General features: G+C 32.7%; 2 protein-coding genes and 1 long non-coding RNA gene across 7 annotated transcripts in view; 1 reads left to right on the forward strand and 2 right to left on the reverse strand.

Moving 5' to 3' along the window:
• Positions 1 to 16124, forward strand: part of LOC145330498 (tubulin polyglutamylase ttll-4-like) — a 436474-nt gene that overhangs the window by 310558 nt on the left and 109792 nt on the right. The gene's annotated exons all lie outside the window — the stretch shown is intronic.
• Positions 1 to 16124, reverse strand: part of LOC145330501 (uncharacterized) — a 29408-nt gene that overhangs the window by 3071 nt on the left and 10213 nt on the right. The gene's annotated exons all lie outside the window — the stretch shown is intronic.
• Positions 5625 to 6370, reverse strand: LOC145329607 (uncharacterized). Its single transcript, XR_013882973.1, has 2 exons — positions 6215 to 6370; positions 5625 to 5734 (listed from the first exon to the last, which is right to left on the reverse strand). It is a non-coding gene; the product is annotated as an uncharacterized LOC145329607 (long non-coding RNA).

The raw sequence follows: 16124 nt of genomic DNA on the forward strand, positions 1-16124 counted from the left end.
AATAGACATACAGTATTCAAGGAAAAAACTTAAGAAAAAAATTAAAAGTAAGTTTTTACATCAAATTACACCAAAACAGGCCTAAAAATCTCATTTCCGCAGGGTTTTCTTACCTAACCTTAAAAGAAGAAATTTAATTTTTTTTTTCAATTAGATGTAGTACCTATAGGACTAGGCTTATGTACCAAGTTTGAAGAATCTAGCTCAATATTTAGACCATTTTGCTTACTGTTTAAGTTTAAATGTCATTACGCCCCCCCTTTATACAGCTTCCCTGATAAGTAAAACTAAATTTGGAGAAGCAATTGTTTGAGATCTTTAACTATCGCTTCTAGACTCTAGTGGCACTTTAAATGTTTGTTTTTTTTGTTGCGTTCAAGTTTCTACGATATGTAGCGTAATAGTCTCTTTATACGATACCTCGCAATGTTACGTAGGAGTCTCTTTACTTAAAATAAAAATTTCGCTTTATTATTATTTCTCTTGGGGGGTGGTGGTAACCTCCCTTAAAATATTTATAAACCTTTCCGGGACCTATGAGAAGCTACCCTGTTAAGGAGAACCCGATCGGTTCAGCGGATAGTGAGATCCTTCGGTACAAACATACAGACAAACATCCTGTTACTTTATTATACATAAAGATGATAACAGTGTAATTAATGTACATTGTACATCTTATTTTTAATGAATTTTATGTCGTTCACTTAATCATACCAAAAGAATGCTATACATTATTCATTGGAGATTCAATTACTTTATTTGGCGATTTCAAATTATTTTCTTATGCTTAAATTTTGAAATCTAAATTTTATAAGAAGAAAAAAATTTTCGGGGGGGTTGGGAGAAAGTGGTTGTACTGTTCCTTAAAAATATATTAAAACCTAACCTAGACCTGTTCAGAATATAAAGGAGAACCATATTGATATATTGATTCTTCATTACACACAGACAGATAGATATCCTGTTATAATAAGGATTGTTAATTATGATTTTTTTAAATTTTAGGGCAATGGCAAGCTGATGGACCTTTAAGCACTTTTATGCAACACCTTTCATCAACAATTAAATAAAAGAAGTTAAAATTTCTCTGCACACTACATCCTATATAAAGGTAAATATACACAGCTTCTCCTTCAATCATAAAACTCCAACTCTATTATTTTAGGTCGTAGTATTACAGTATCTACACAGTTTAAGTTTTTTAGGGCAGAAAGAGGTTTTAGTTAATATGAAGAAATGTTTAAATGCAAGTTTTATTTCTTAAAGACTTGCAAAAAAAAGGACAATTCACGAACGAGATGAATTATATTTTGGTTTATTTGGAAAGGTCGTAAAGTTTGTTTTTAATTGTTGGAGAAAAGTCTCTTTCTTTCTTTAAGGCTTTTATAAGCATAGCCGCTAATACTTAATAACTTATTGGACATGTGTATCTTAACTATGTAGTTTCAAATAAGAAATTATTTCCTCCATAAACAGAAAAAGTAAATTATGCATTACCCTCTTTGATTAAGTATTGTGTTGTTTTTTTTAGGAAACAATGATGTTGCAAAGGACACCCAGCTGACCCCCTCGTTGCTGGGTAAAGGGAGAGAATCCAACAAAAGCTATTTGAAACGAATCTCTGAATGGACAATCTTTCAACCGTATTTGACGTTGCTCTAACTCACTCTGCTTAAAAACTTGTAAACAAAAAAAACATTTAAAGATCAGTAGCATATATTATTAATTTCGAAATTATAAATGATTTGTAATAAAATGAAATAAGATATTTCATATATTTGTTTAGTTCAATGGTTTAATGTGTGGAGCTGCTCTTTAATTCCATATGTACGTATTAAACATTAACAAAGATTATTATAACAGATTATTTTTTTAAATTTTCTTGATATTCTAATAGATTTTTATCAGGGATCTTGAAGGGATAAGACAATAGCCGATAAATTTATGTACAATTCCAATGATAACATAAAAAATTACCCCTTCTTTAGATTAAGATTAGTGGTTGTAACGTTTGAACACTCAACTTAATAAACCAAGCAATTAAAATCAACTAAAAGTTCCCAAAGTTGTTAAGTTAACGAATAAGAACACTTCATTATAAAACTTTAGGGAATAGTGAAATAAACAGCCCATTGTCACCTCGCTCTGGAATTATATTGTATTTTTTGCTTTGCTTCTTGTTGGTGGTATCGTACTTGTTACCATACAAACTAGACCTTTGGAAAAGTTGTTAAAAAAGTTAATAATCAACATGTCTAAAATGGGCCTAAGGACATTATGGCAACGATTTTAGAGTTGCTACGCTTTCTAAATCGTACCTAACTACTACAGGAATCATCATTCAAAGTTTGAAATCGAGAGGACAATTCTAACCTGCATAAATAAATGAAAATAGCTAACCGTAACGGACGGAATTGCCCTAATTATAGAAAAGCTTTGTGTTTAATAATGTTGAAGGTTTTTGAGTTAAAACATTATAAATGTGATTAACTGGTATTAATTGAAAGGGTTTCCACGAATTTTTTTAAAATTAAGAGAAGTTTTAACTTTTTGTTTAAATCATTTTGTGGAACTACCCATAAGGTGTAGTAAAGTTTGAAAATGTCATACTTTTAATCTTTATTGAAAAGTAACAGGATCTCTCTGTGTTTATCTGTTGCTATGGATCTCTAATTGCTGGACCGATACGACACTTCTTTACAGTGTAGCTTCTCTTTGATCGCGTAAGGTTTTTAGCTATTTTTGATGAGGGTACCACTTCCTCATGCCTTTAGATTTTTAAAACTTATTTTTTGAAATTAAATTAAAACAAGGGGGGATCGAATTTAACCCCCACCCCCCTTAAGTGTATATAAAATTAAACACTAAAGATTAATTATCTTATTTTATTTTTTTGTTTGGAAAAAAATAAGATGGAGGGTAAATTACACCCACCCACCCCCCTTTTTTTCAGAATATACAATCCCCTAGATGCCAGAGCGCAGCTGATATTGAATATAATATTACAAAGTGCCTAATATGTTTTGATGGTCCAAAAATCAAAGTTAATATGAGAATAACTTAAAAATGTACAGTTGCTATACACGCTAAATGGAGTATGCACGAACGAGAGGAAGTGATTCTAAATGTTTTTGATAAATATACTAGGTATATCGTCATATAATTTTTTTTTAAAGTTTTACCATGGTTTTGTGTGAAACAAACTTTTAATGTAAGGCATTTTTTGGCTATATATCATCAAATGTTTTGTTCAAACTGATGTGACAGAAAAGTAGTTTTTCAATTAAAAATGTTAATTTATAAAAAGGGATGGTAACTTGTAGTATTGTAGATAGTTTTATTAGTGTAATTCGTAATTTATGTTTTGGTGTTTTATTTTATTTAAACCTTTAAACTCAACAAAACATTTTATTAAATTTCATCAAAAAATTCTTAACATTTCAAAGTTTTATTGTTAGAAAACCATGGAGAAACTTTATTGGTATAACTATATCAAACATAACCCCAGTAAATTCACAAAAAAAATATTTAGAATAACTGCTGGAAGGTGCTTAGCATCACTTGCTCTCTTACGTGCATAGTCCCCTAATGCCTATTACAGAAATCATCTTCACAAGCCTTTATTACAGGAATCATCGTGCCAAGTTTGAAATTTATAACATTTGAACATGCCTGATGTAATCTTATGTATTGATTATGCTTTCTCTATGGAAATGCTTACATTTTAAAGCTTTAACTGTATAATCATTAATACAACAAGGATGATAACATCCATAAAAGCGAAGCACTGAAATGGAAAGACGAACGAACTTAACACTTGTAGAGTGTCAGAACTGAATAAGCAGAATTTTAATGCATTAAAGTCTAAACAAAATTGTAAGTAAATTTGCTTCAAAACAGCTTTATATGACTTGACTATAATACTTTGCTTATAATATTGTACTATGTTGTAATAGGAATCAGTATACCAAAATTCAGATGAATATTATAATTTTAAAATACAAAATTTTTTATAGTCCAAAATTAAAAGATCAGCTTATTTTAAGTGGAAGTATGGACTTTCTGGTAATGCTTATAGTGTTGCTGCGGTTTCTAAGTAACTGTTACAGGAATCAGCATTAAAAGTTTGAAATCAATAGGACAATTATAACCTGTTTAAATTGACCAAAAACGCTATCCTTTACGGACCGATCCTAATTATAGAAAAGCTTTGCTCAACAGTCGGCTCCAGTTTTTTCTATCTCATTTTATGTTTGTGAAAGATAAAGAGCCCAAACTGCGTGACTTTTTAAGTATTGGGTATGACACAAAACTGAGAGTTGGAATGTTTTTGATATCTTCATCCTGGCGGGCACAGGATGCCAGCAAACCTGGCAGGGTCATCCAGGAAAAGCGCAAAAATATTTCTTTGACTTAAACAAAGCATTTTATCTTACCAAAATACTAAAATATCCTCTAGAAGTACATCCTCATACGAAATACAGGTGTTTAAGACTATTATAGGTTCCAGGTATGATCCTGCAGGTCCTGATCCTCCAGGTCTTCAGAAATCTTTATGAGGCTCCTGTGGCCGCAATTTTTGACTTAGAGACTTCAAATTTTGAACTTAAGCTTATCCCACATGTCTCCATAACGTATTAAAATTTCATGAAGATCCGCCTACGGCGTCCGGCAGCTGCCAAGTACAGCTGCAGCCGCTGAAATTTATATTTTGATATTTCAAATATAAAATTTACATATAAATAAACATTTTCTGCAAAGAAAATTGTACTTTTAGCTGTAAAAATAAGAAAATTACAGCTGTTTGAAATTTTGAAGTAAAAAGGACCTAAAAACAAAGGTTGTTAAATAAAAGGGTGAAGACAGTGAAAATTGACTTTGACTTACTTAAGGTCAGAAATTCAGAGCTTGATCTTTAAATCATTTTAATGGTGATTTAGATCGGGGCGCGCCAAATTTCAGCCAATCACAGCGCAGCATTTTTAAAATACCGCGCTGTGATTGGCTGAAATTTGGCGCGCCCCGATCTAAACCACCATTAAAATGATTTAAAGATCAAGCTCAGGAAACTTGCACAAAATTTTTTAGCCCTCTAGCTCTAATAGAAACTGAGATAATAGCCCCCCCCCCCCCAACCGATCAAGGGGCCTGACTGTTAAGGGTTAAAAATCTGATTAATAAGTTAATTACCAATTCATTAACAAAGTTGAAAAGGCTGTTTTGCCAGCAGGATTAGAGTCATGAGACTTTAAGAAAGGATTAAAACACTTAAATTATGTAATATGCATGGTAATTGCGCTTAATTAGGTACAATGTGGAACTAAAAAGATAAGTAATCGATTGCTATTTCTCGCCAATTATTTTGAAACATGTGCAGGGATTAATCTGTTTATTACACTAATAAGAGCAACTACATGCCAAATTTCAGCGTTCTTCTACTGTTTAAAAAGTCTAGTTAGAACACATATGTACACAGCAAACACGCAAGAAAAATGTCGAAATTTGATAGTTCTCGGAATGATAGACACACACCTTTTAATGTAATCATTTACGTAAATAACAGAACTCTAGTTATAAAGTAGCCATGCTCTTAATACATAAAAATGATTGATTGAAGTGATTAATATATTTTATAATATATTTGCTTTGCATTATAAAATCACAATTAAGTAAAATACGTAATAGTTATAATAGAAACATTGAAAACAGTTTTTTTTCTTTCTAAATGTTAATGCTTCAAATTGGGGGGGGGGGGCGGAAGTGACACTTTTTAAAACCATAACTAGAAGTCAAAGAAACCAAATTAAATGAAGAGATGTAGCTCTGAGATTTGGTATGGCAGTTTCTTTAAAGAGGTACAATATTGAACTCTGAAGAGACAGTGGAGGAACTGTCGCTCATGTCAAAAACCGCTGTTTCCCACCGAATTTTATTTTGCCTTTTCACTTGACACTAGTAATACTTCAAACATGTCAAGTGTCAAGTGCAAATAAGGGAATTTTTTATGAAGATGATTGAAAATTGTCTAATTTGGCTAAAAAAGGAAAACATTTCGGCGGTTTTCGGCGGGAGCGGCAGTTTCTCCGCAGTTCCATACTGTACCATAAAAGCAACTGCCATGCCAAATCTCAAAGCTGTAACTCTTTTTTAGTGGAGTTCCTTCGACTTTTAGTTTTGGTTTTATTAATTGTCACTTCTGCCCCCTCCCCCTTACATGTGATTTTGTTGATTAAAACTTATTAAAAAAGTTAACATACAGGATAGTTCTATGACAGAATCCAAGCTGTTGATTTAGATTGTCAAATATAAAGCTTGTGAAAGTTGATTTACAATAAAATAGAATGTATTAATAATAAAACATGGTTGACAACATCCCGCACAAAAATTAAAAGATGGCTAAAAAACAAACAGAATAACAAATTAAGATTTAGAAATGCTAATAAATCTGATGAATCATCTGGAATAAATTCAGAAGCATATTTAATAATGCAATTGAGCTACATGAGTCTTTATCTACAATTAAACAGCCTTTAAGTTTAGAGCAACCGTAACTTAAGTTCTTGCTAAAACATAGAAAGTAAAGATACTAGTCCTTTCATTTATGGACAGTGGACACAAATAATTTTATCCAAAAAAAAATCAAAACACTTAGTTAGACGGACATATCAATTTAGAGTAGGTTTTCTACTAATCAAATAAATTTCTTTTCTAAATATCACATGAATATGGTATTAATAATCTTTAGAAAATAGTATTTTGAAATATATAGTATTAATTATAAGAGGGATGTGTGCTAGGCCAGATTATTTAATTTTTAAAAGAAAATGGTATCAAAATATTTTCATTGGTTTGGTAAGGAAAAAATGCTAAAACACACACACATTCTTATTATATTTATTACTACACGTCGAAGATTTTTCTTGTGTGCTGCAAATAACATTGAATTTCATCTCGTTGGGTTGATTTCCTCCTTGGCTAAACGCAACCTCTAAAATAGTAAATACTTTTTAGTTGCAAAGTTACTCTATAATTCGAAATGTCTGTCTGTCTGTCCATTTTCACATTGTGACTTTTTACAAGAGAAGCTAAGGAAAATAAAAGCAACTACACCTTTCATAAATGATTACAACCTTTTACTTGCGGATACGCCAAGAGAAGCCTCAAGAGACTTCCCTGGACCTATAGGAAGCTACACTGCAAAGGAAATCCTACTGCTTTATAAAATACTCATCTAAGGGCTCTGTAATCAAAAAGGCAGAAATGGTGGTAATATCCTCTTAGAAATATTTTTTGAAATTTTTACAAACCCCCCCCCCCCCTCCCCTGACAGAACTATGAACTCTGGGTGCAGCGCTCGGCTCCCTAGCATAAAACCTAACCTAACCTAAAATAGTTGTTCTGTAAGGGGGGGGGGGTCGGATGTAAAATCGGAAATTAACATAGCCTAAAAACTAAAACAGTACCTATGAGAAGGTTACATAAAAAAGAACCCAATTGGTTCAGTAGTTACTTAAATCTTTATATGCTTCATACAACAAAATCGTATCACCTTATATAATAGGAGGATAGGATATAAAGAAGAAAACCTTTTTTGTCCATAGCACATACCATTGAACCTATTTATATGGTTCTCCTTTACTGTTAAGATTCCTAATTGATCCAGGGAAGGTTTTTAACTATTTTGAGGAATGATTTCTCCACCCTCCCAACAGAAATTTATCCTCCCCACCCCCCTAAATTTTTTTTTCTTTTTAAAATAAAAATTGAAAATGACGAGTCCACTACCCCCTCCTTTGCCAATCATCCTGGCACAACACTGTGCACGTCACTACATATATGTCTCTAAGTACTAATTAAGCATTGTAGTGAGTTGCAACTGTTTTGGGCCAAGGCCTTCCCCTCTAATCTAACTACTTATGTCACACACCTGACACGGCAGCAATGGGAACAATTTTTAACGTCCTTAAGTATGACGCAGTGTGGGGCTGAAATTCGAACCTATCACCTTGCCAAAAAACGAGCTGATGCACTGCGTGTTATGCCACAGTCGAGGATTATAAAAATATTACCTTTTATAAATCAAAGAGAGAAGTGAGCGGCTTATTAAAAATCATTTTTTAACCTCTGAAATTTAAAACGGAATATTAATATAATGTTCAAACTTATTTGACATAGATGCAATGGAAAAAGATATCTAGTGGACCTCTTTTTCTAAAAACTACACGATAACAAGGATAACAACATTCATAAAAGCTATGCTCTTAAACAATAGGACAAACGAACATTAATACTTGTCGAGTGTTACAACTATAAAAACAGAATATAAATGTACATACTATTCAAGTACCTACTTACATTTTCAGGACTTTATTATGCAGTTGCTTCTCTTATAATTAACTTTGTACTTTGTTGTCTCCAAGGAATCAGTATTCCAAATAAATAAAAACAATAGGATAATAAAAATTTGATGTTAATGAAGTTAATCTTCTATATGTTTGAAATGGACGTATGGACATTCTGATAAAGAATATATGAGATTCTATGCTTTTAAATCGTACCTAACTTCTACATGAATCACCATGCAAATTTTGAAATCTATAACACAAAGCTAATATGCTTAAATTAACAACAAGAGCTATTCCTTTACAGTCGCACAGACTGACCCTAGTTAAAGAAAAACTTTGCAATTAAAAAGTTAAATAAAACAAAACTTTAGGATCATGGAAAAAACGAAGGAAGAAAACGAAGTAGCGGGTTTAGTCGTATTTTCCCAGTAGCTTTCATAAGTTATTTTAGGTTAAGTTAGGAAAATGTTAATGATTGCCCCGCAGGGGCTAGAAATGGAAGAAATGCTAGTGTAAAAATACGACGTAACCCACTACTTTGTTTTCCTTCCATGATCCCCTTTTACAACTTGTAAAATAAAAGTTAATAAATAACTTCCTATTTGTGGTGCTACCCTTCCCCCAAAAACTCACTAGGACCTATGAAAATTTACTCTGTAAAGGAGAACCATATAGGTTCAGCAGTTAGCAATATACTTTGGTACAGACAGACAAAAAAACATCCTGTTACTTTATTATAAGGATAGGTGTATAATTTTAACTTTAAGCTATTTAGAATTTTCGTAAATCAAATCAGCTGATTATTCCTTGTTTTAGTTTGTTTATAATTCTAGATTTTTATTAAAAAATACATACCAATGAGTAGCTAGCTGAATATATATATTTTTTTTTCTTCAAAAAATCAAAAAAAATAATTGATTTAATTGTTTTTTACTTAAAAATAAAATTACAAAAAATATTATAAGTTTTTAAAAGACAGCTTTTTAATAACTTTTTAATAAAGTTCAACTATTGATATGGTTTGGCTCGATTATAATCAGGGATAGAAAGATAAGAAAATGATTTTAAAAATATTGGGAAAATGAGACTTGGTATAGAGTAACTTTTTTTTCGCCGAACAATGTAATTAGGCTTGTAAATCTATAATATGGGGTCACTATTACAATCTCTAATTATTTTTGTGTATAAAAACTTAGCAATTGAAGCAAAAAATAGGAATTTGTTTAGGTTGGGTTTTATTTCAGTTGTACTAAAATCGGTTGACCTACTGAAAAATTCGGTCGACCTCTAAAATGCTTTTGTGAACTGGGCTTATATATAAAGGTACATGTGACATAAAGATACACTTGACATAAAGGAACGTTTCACATAAAGGTACATTTGACATAAAGGTACACTTGCCATAAAGTGAAGTGTTCCTTTATGTGAAATGAATTTAAGCAAAATGATACTTTTTTTGTGAAATGTTTTATATGAAATGAGTTTATGTGAAATGACTTTATGTCAAATATTACTGATCCCCATTTGATGTGATAACACACACCTTCTAATGTGAATCTCTTCCTCCTTCCAGGACTTCTCCCAAATTTTTAAAAATTTTCAATCATTATTTTTCCTTAAATTTAACAAGGAATTAATCAAGTATATTGAAGGAATACTCATTGAAATATGTTATTTTCTTCAATCGAATTGATGGCCACTTTATTGGTGTCTTTTTGTGAGTACTTTTATTTTAAATAAATATTTTTTTATTCAATCCAGGGGCGTCCAAGCTTTTTATTTTGGGGGGGGGTAAAAATTTTTTAGTGGGGGGGGGAATTCATTTTTTGGGGGGGTAAAATGGCGCGCGAAGCGCGCCGCAAATTTTTTTTACCCCCCCCCAAAATTTTTACCCGGGGGGTAAAATTTGCTTGGGGGGGGGGTTATTTCCCCCCCCTGATATCTGTTGGCAGGGGTTAATTTAGTTTACCTCACCCCAAAATTTACCCATGGGGTAAAATTTTTGGGGGGGGTAATTTAAATTCAAACCAATGTTATCCAACAGAGTAATGAAATTAAAAGTACCTTTACCTAAACATAAAGCTCTAGAAACTTTTCCTAATGTTTGCTTTGTTAAAATATGGAACAACCTAGACACTGCTATAAGGTGTGCTGAAACTAAGAATTCCGCTAAAAATCTCATCAAAAAGAAAGCTTTAGATAAATATAAGAGTTTTAATTGTAATAAGCAAAAATGTTTTGTCTGTAAAAATAATTAAAATTTGCCTTAAACTGTTTTTAACCTATTTTTAAAACGTATATAAAAAATATACTATGACACCAGTAGAATCAGACTGCAGAGCCTAAATTTGAATTAAGTCCCCAATAAACTTTTTTGGGGGGATTTAAATATTAATTTTTACTGTTGCCGTGATCATTTTGATTACAGCAAAAGGCATTTTTTTATTTTGGTAAAATTCGTAGCTTTTAGAGTGTTTTGCTTCATAAATATTGTATTCTGGTATAGAGCAAAATTAGGCCTTATGATTTTACTATAAAAATTCACTAAAAAGTTAATTCTTTATAATATATCAATGAATTAACATTAACATGTTTGTGTTCTTTCTCTTATTTTAAAAACATAAAAAATGGCTGTAAAGGGTTAAATGACAACAAATGTTTATGCAATACAACAAATTTATTTTTGTCACATATACAAATGTGATATAAAATAAGATTATTCAAACTAATTTTTTAAAATAATTTTAAAAAGTATGTATCTTTTATGTGTATGGTTTTCATTCTTTTCATTTTAATTAAATAAAAATTATTTAAATACATTGGAAATAAGTCACTTTGTGAAAACACTCTTTTTTTTAATTGTAAAGAATTGAAATAGAACAATACTTTTTATACAATACAGAATTATTTGTTTTATTGTAAATGTTAGATTTTTCAATGAAATTAATTGTTTTGGAAAAAAAATTGTTTCCAATGAACAGAGTAATGTTGTTTTATTGTATCAATATAAAGTTAATTATATAAAAATGTTCTGTAAGCCACAATATTACCCAAAGTAAAAAAAAGAGCTTTTGCTTTGGTCAAAATGATTACAGCAACACTAAAAATTAATTTTTAAATCCCCCCAAAAAAGTTTATTGGGGACTTAATTCAAATTTGGGCTCTGCAGTCTGATTCTATAGGCGTCCTAGTGTATTTTTGACCCCCCATTCAAAAATAGGTTAAAAACAGATTAATTTACTCTAAAAATTTAAATTTCTCTAACCCCACTGTATCATAGTGTAAATAGCATCATTAATACCTTACTATTTATTCATTCTATTTAAACCTATTTATATGTTATATGTATATATCCAATATAATTATCTGATTAAAATTTCTATGTAGCTAGAAACTTTAAAAAATCATTTGAATATGTTTGTCTTGAATCGGTACTTCCAGCTTTTGCAACGGCCAACCCAGGTTATGAAAGTACCAAACTATGCATAAAATTACGTAAATATGTGTAAGAAATATTATTATCATTTTGTATGCTTATGTTGAAATACATCTATCTATCTAAATATATAGTATTAAAAATGCGCGCGAAGCGCGCAAATAAAATTTTTATTAGAGATTTTTTATTTTGGGGGGGGTATTTACCCTCCAAAATTATTTGGGGGGGTAAATACCCCCCACTAAATGGATGGGGGTGCCTATGGCACCCCCAAAAACGTTAAGGGGGGTAATCGCCCCATTACCCACCCCCCCCCTTGGACGTCTATGATTCAAACCATCATTTTTTCTGCAATACTAAGGTAACTTAGATAATCATAGAATAAAATGCTTGTACATAATACAACTACTAAATAACTATTAAACATTAAATATAAAATCAAATTAATTGCCATTTTATTGGTGTCGTATTTGTGGGTATTTTTATTTAAAACGACAATACTTAAAGAAATTTATTTTATATCAATTATCAATAGCATTAAACTGTTTTTAACCTATTTTTAAAACGTATATAAAAAATATGGATCTACTGCAGTTCATGGTAAAATATTGCTGGTAACGAATGCTTCCTGTTTCCTGGCAATATTGGAAGCTTCCTGGAACTAGCATAACAAGAAATAATTCTGGAGCTACCAATGTTTAACTTTTCTGGTTGCTGCATGGCAATTTATGCATATTCCTGGCCACTGGCATGTTTGAAATATTCCTGTTAAAAAGCAATATTTCCCTTTTTAATTCCCGTTTCCCTTTTATTACACTTACCCCACAATTAGAGGTGGCTTTTTTGGCATGTTTGTCTGATGTGGTGGGGGGTGGGAGGGTAGTGGTGTTTCTCGGTACTAATTGGGGGAGTTAGGATAAGGTATAAATTTTGCTCCGTTCTACAACAATTCATAGTAAATTAAAAACCTTAAACTGATCAAATGTAAATAATGAATTAGAGAGAGGGGGGGGGGTGAGACAAGACAAATATGATAAATATTCCGTATTTCTGATTTTTATCTACAGTTAATAATACAACGTTTACGTAGGCGTAAAAAGTAACAATATAAAAGTAGTCAGGAAAAACTTTAAGGGTGCTAGGTCCTGGGAAGGTTTTTAACTTTTTTAGTTTGATTTGGAAGTCTTAAAAGGGGATTGAATTTAATTATTTGAAATAAAAATCTCCCGCCATTATCTAATTACCTTCATGGTTTCACTCAAATTAATATCTACCATAAGAGTAAAGCTTTTCTTATTATGGTCTGTATGTCAGTTACGCTATTAGAATTGTTGGTGTTATTCTCTTAAATTTTTTTTTTCAATTTTTAAATATTGGTCCCCCCGGGCCCCCCCCCCCTAACTAAACCATCAAACCTGGCCGCAGCACTTTTTTTATGATTAGGTTATTTTAGGTTACAGGGGCTAGTATTAAGTTTTGCCTTCTATAGGCGTTCAAATTGTTGGTTTTACTGTTTGATTTCAGAGCCTCACTTAGAAACAAATTAATTTATTAATTAATATGATTAAAATTACGAATGTTTCTCCCCTCCCCCCTTTTTAATATATTATAAAAAAAATAGGACCGCCCAAATTTTGGCGCGAAAGATAGAAACAGTTAAATTTAAAGGTAAAGATCCCACTCTCTTAAATCCTTACCCCACCTCTATTAGGAATGCACATCGATTACTGTCCCTTATTAATTGTTGCTGTTTACCCCCTAAGAAATTGTGAAAAATTGCCAGCTAACAGGAACCTAGGATTTAGGGGAATTTGCGTGCTGCTGGATCCAGGAATCTTGTAATGTTGCCAGGAACCAGGAAGCATTCGTTACCAGCAATATTTTACCATGAACTGCAGTAGATCCAAAAATAAACTATGACACCAGTAGAATCAGACTGCAGAGCCTAAATTTGAATTAAGTCCCCAATAAACTTTTTTGGGGGGATTTAAATATTAATTTTTACTGTTGCCATGATCATTTTGACCAGAGCAAAAGGTCTTTTTTTATTTGGGTAAAATTTGTAGCTTTTAGAGTGTTTTGCTTCATAAATATTGTATTCTGGTATAGAGTAAAATTAGGCCTTATGATTTTACTATAAAAATTCACTAAAAAGTTAATTCTTTATAATATATCAATGAATTAATATTAACATGTTTGTGTTCTATCACTTATTTTAAATACATAAATAATGGCTGTAAAGGGTTAAATGACAACAAATGTTTATGCAATACAACAAATTTATTTTTGTCACATATACAAATGTGTTATAAAATAAGATTATTCAAACTTATTTTTTAAAATAATTTTAAAAAGTATGTATCTTTTATGTGTATGGTTTTCATTCTTTTCATTTTAATTAAATGAAAATTATTTAACTACATTGAAAATAAGTCACTTTGTGAAAACACTCTTTTTTTGAATTGTAGGACTAGACTTCAGAATTATTTGTTTTATTGTAAATGTTAGATTTTTCAATGAAATTAATTGTTTTGGAAAAAAAAAATTTCCAATGAACAGAGTATTGTTTTTTTTATTGTATCATAACATCCCTCCATAAGGGGCAATGATTTTCTATAGCTCCTTCAAGGAGCTATAGCATAGCCTCTCATCATATGGAGCAATGTGAAAGCCCCTTTTTAAGGAGCGTTCATATCGCCTCTTATGATAAGCGGCTATGCTATAGCTCCTTCATGGCCTCTTAATAGCTCCTTTAAAGGGGCGTTCATATCGCCTCTTATGATAAGAGGCTATGCTATAGCCCCATGATGGCTCCTTCATAGCCTCTCCATCGCCCCTCCGTAGTCTCTTACCTTAATTTATATAACAACCCACTTGATGGCCCCTACATTGCTCCTCCATCGCCCCTTTATCGCTCCATCTCCAAATTTATATTACATTTACTTTCATGGCCCCTACATCGCTCCTACATCGCCCCTTCATCGCTCCTTCTCCAAATTTATATTACATTGTACTTTGATGGCCCCTACATCACCCCTCCATTGCTCCTACATCGCCCCTTCATCGCTCCTTCTCCAAATTTATATTACATTGTACTTAGATGGCCCCTACATCACTCCTACATCGCCCCTTCATCTTCTTCTACAAATTTATATTACATGTACACTTTGATGGCCCCTACATCGCCCTACATCGCTCCTACATCGCCCCTTCATCGCTCCTTCTCCAATTTTATATTACATTGTACTTTGATGGCCCCTACATTGCTCCTTTATCGCCCCTTCATCGCTCCTTCTCCAAATTTATATTACATTGTACTTTGATGGCCCTTACATCACTCCTACATCGCCCCTTCATTGCTCCTCCATTGTCCCTTCATCGCTCCTTCTCCAAATTTATATTACATTGCAACTTGATGGCCCCTACATTGCTCCTACATCGCCCCTACATCGCTCCTACATTGCTCCTCCATCGCCCCTTCTCTAAATTTATATTACATTGCAACTTGATGGCCCCTACATTGCTCCTACATCGCCCCTACATCGCTCCTACATCGCTCCTCCATCGCCCCTTCATGTGCCATCAAGTTGCAATGTAATATAAATTTGGAGAAGGAGCGATGAAGGGGCGATGAAGGGGCGATGGAGGAGCGATTGAGGAGCGATAAAAGCGATGGAGGAGCGATGTAGGGGCCATCAAGTTGCAATGTAATATAAATTTGGAGAAGGAGCGATGTAGCAGCGATGTAGGGGCCATCAAGTTGCAATGTAATATAAATTTGGAGAAGGAGCGATGAAGGGGCGATGTAGGAGCGATGTAGGAGCAATGTAGGGGCGATGTAGGAGCGATGTAGGGGCCATCAAGTTGCAATGTAATATAAATTAGGAGAAGGAGCGATGAAGAGGCGATGGAGGAGTGATGAAGGGGCGATGTAGGAGCAATGTAGGGGCCATCAAAGTACAATGTAATATAAATTTGGTGAAGGAGCGATGAAGGGGCGATGTAGGAGCGATGGAGGGGCAAGGTAGGGGCCATCAAAGTACAATGTAATATAAATTTGGAGAAGGAGCGATGGAGGGGCGATGTAGGAGCAATGTAGGGGCCATCAAAGTACAATGTAATATAAATTTGGAGAAGGAGCGATGGAGGAGCGATGAAGGGGCGATGTAGGAGGGATGTAGGGGCCATCAAAGTACAATGTATTATAAATTTGGAGAAGGAGCGTTGAAGGGGCGATGTAGGAGCGATGGAGGGGCGATGTAGGGGCTTTAAAGTGATCGCGAATTTGATTTTTCAAAATGCATTTTCATTTACCTTTTCGTATTTTTAAAGTAATTTTCAAA

This window comes from Acartia tonsa, chromosome 10 (assembly GCF_053477335.1).
Source record: "Acartia tonsa isolate MP-2025a chromosome 10, ASM5347733v1, whole genome shotgun sequence".
NCBI classification, from domain to species: domain Eukaryota; kingdom Metazoa; phylum Arthropoda; class Copepoda; order Calanoida; family Acartiidae; genus Acartia; species Acartia tonsa.